Below are 3,005 nucleotides of genomic sequence, written 5' to 3' on the forward strand. Positions count from 1 at the left end.
GTCCATGAACCACGCTCTCGTCTTACAGACGCGTTTTTGTGCCGCCGACTTTACTACAGACTCGCTTTCCCAACAAACGTCTGTGAACTCGTATCACAGACGCGCGTTCGTTCGGGGCTCTGTAGATGACATTGGTGGATATTACAGTTTTTTACATAGTGCTTCAAACAAGGTCGCCTTGCTAGTCCGGCAACAATTTTCTTCTCGCCGGATTTCCCTCGGCTGTAATTGGATGATCGAGCAGATTGTCTTCTTTCCTCCCTGGACTACTTGCGGTGCTAATCAGCCTGCAGCAGTACATTATATTAGTTTTATATATATGTGGGTTATTGTCGTTTCTGATACGGTTTCTAGATGGAGTCAGAAACCACAGCCATATAAGTTGCACTAGCAATGGACTTTTGTTCATGTCAAACTCTGCTACAAAATAATATTTCCCCGAGTCAAGCCTCTGCTGCTTGACGCATAGACTCGACTCGGCGGGTGGCATCTGTTTGATGATTATTTTTATCAAAAAATAAAGATAATAATGATATATGTCATTTATTTTGAAGCGGTACGCAAGGCACATGTTTATAAAGTTGCTAATTATGGAAAAGCCTATGACACGTGAGCCATGCATCTTCAGCGTACAACTTAATATTTACCAATATATAATGAAGTTCCGTCGGAGAGCCAATGGAATTTAATAAATATAATAATTTACCAGAAGCATTAAAAAATGTATCTTTGGAACTCAAGATAATATTAATTAACTAAAATTATGTAAATGATTTTATAGGTTCAAGAAAACGGTCCACTATAATTGTATACAATGATTGACTAACTATAAAGTTCCATACTAAAAATAAATGTACACAAGTGTTAACACCACTCCGAAACAACTAATCTTGAGGGGAAATCTTGTTCTTGATCCTTCAATCATCTGAACATCCAAAATATCATATATTTGTCCTGCATGAAAATATAGAGTGCTTCATTAAGAACATGTTTAGGAAAATATGTGATTTTTCCATGAATTTACAAATCTTGGTGAAGGAAAATAACTGAGCCAATGTATGTATACCTGTTCCTGGCAGCTCTTGTAGAATTAAGGTTTCATTAATACCCTTTGTCTACAGTGACACAACAACCCTGAAATAAAAGAAGCTGAGCTAATTAGAACCAATAAAGCCACGAAAAAATAAATTGAAACTGGTGGATGTGCTAGATCTGTTCTTCTTTACGTACTTGAACAAGGGTATCCACCTCCTGTACATGGGATTGACTAGTCATCAGAAAGTCAGGAAATTTTTTAGATGGCCAGAGAACTTTAGTACGTACTTGAAGAAGGGATACCTTTACCTTCCTAGATCTCTTCTTCAGTCACCACCTCATAGCTGGTAGTTGTATATCACAAAATCACAGTACAAAATTCAGAAGATTTACCTTTGTCTTCACAAGTTCAAAAAGATAGCATCATCCGTTAGTAAGCATAACTGAATTATTACCAAATACATTTTAATTTCAGAATCTATTGAGGAGTCAGAACAAGCTAGAAACACCATATCCATCAAAATTACAGTGATTTACAGAAATATCAACTTGGAATATCAATCAGCGGTTCTTAATACTTTAAGAAAAAATTGTATAGCAAAAACAAGAAGACTGGTATACTTAACAAAAAATGGTATAGCAGAAACCTTTTCTTCCATTGTCCACACCTTCACGTGGTAATCATATGATTCCTGGACTATTCACCCTGCCTATTGGATTTTCCATAAGGGTATCATCCAGTTTGTTGCCTAAAAACAAGAAGACTGGAACCAAACAAATTGAGTGAGTTCAGATATACGGAAGACAAGTAAATTTCTTCTGACTGATTTTTTTTCTCAGATTCCCTAGTAACATGACTTGTTTGATAATCTCCAGGGTATCATACATTCATACTATCATATATCATAAAAATTAGTGAAACTTTTTTTTTATCTCTGTGAAGCATTCTATCGAAAGCATAGTGGACAGATTGTTGTGTTGGTAAAAGAAGAATCAGAATGGGGAGGATTGGACAGATTATTGTGCTGATAAAAAAAAAGAATCAGAAAAGGGGAGATTGGACGTGACCATGTAGATCAGGGGAACAACGTCATGTTGCCGACAGAGTCCAATATGGGAGACGAGGTAGCTATGGTTGGCATGGCTGCCGCCATTCTCAGCTTGTCCACAGCAGGTCACAGTGCCAGAAATTGTCACATCGCAACAACGTGATGTATTAAAAAATATAGAACCAATAATCTTCCTATAAACCGAGAGGAAGGGAGAGATCATACCTGATGCTCGAACTCACAGGGAGATGCAGGCTCGGTCTAGGTTGGATCAGACGACAGAGGCTGTGATATCCTCCATCAGATCCCGTCACCTCCTTGTGCATACTCACCGCCACCGGATCTGAAGAACGTGGTTCAGGGAAGGAAGTTGCCCACAGAGGAAGATATCGGAGAGAGGAGGAGGATGGATGGTGTGGATCGGCAGATGACACCAGGAGTATGCGGGCGGCTGCCGCCTCGAGTAGATGAAGGCACGGTTAATCCCTAATCACGATAATCCCTACGGGGCAGTTGGACTATCCACGTTCACAGGCTGCGCAAACGAAGTTATTAGGGGAGCAGGCGCGGTGTGCGACGTGGGATATGTCATATAGCAACGGACCTTATTTCTGTTGCTAGGCATTCGTTGATAGATGGGTGTTCGTGTTGCAGTGAAAAGAGCAGATATTACTATTTTTTTCTCTCGATCGGGTAAACAGTTACAACAACAGCAAAATAATAGAAATAATAGAGATGATTATTTATAATGAGTTGTACACGTTGATATTTTTTAAAACAAATGCAGGCCGGCCCATGCATCAGTACCCCTTTTAAGATTGTCACAGCAAAATAGAGATAACAACCACGGATATGTACTTAGACCAATCAGATAAACTCTGCGCGGGCGTTGACCATGGTATTGGTAGAAGGTGTGGAAGA

The 3,005-nt window shown here is 39.4% G+C and overlaps 1 long non-coding RNA gene across 1 annotated transcript; it reads right to left on the reverse strand.

Moving 5' to 3' along the window:
• Window positions 1-800: 800 nt before the first annotated feature.
• Window positions 801-2,493, reverse strand: LOC136523097 (uncharacterized). Its single transcript, XR_010776094.1, has 4 exons — window positions 2,104-2,493; window positions 1,231-1,799; window positions 1,067-1,134; window positions 801-954 (listed from the first exon to the last, which is right to left on the reverse strand). It is a non-coding gene; the product is annotated as an uncharacterized lncRNA (long non-coding RNA).
• Window positions 2,494-3,005: the final 512 nt, after the last annotated feature.

The sequence above is a fragment of the Miscanthus floridulus genome, chromosome 18, assembly GCF_019320115.1.
Source record: "Miscanthus floridulus cultivar M001 chromosome 18, ASM1932011v1, whole genome shotgun sequence".
NCBI lineage: Eukaryota > Viridiplantae > Streptophyta > Magnoliopsida > Poales > Poaceae > Miscanthus > Miscanthus floridulus.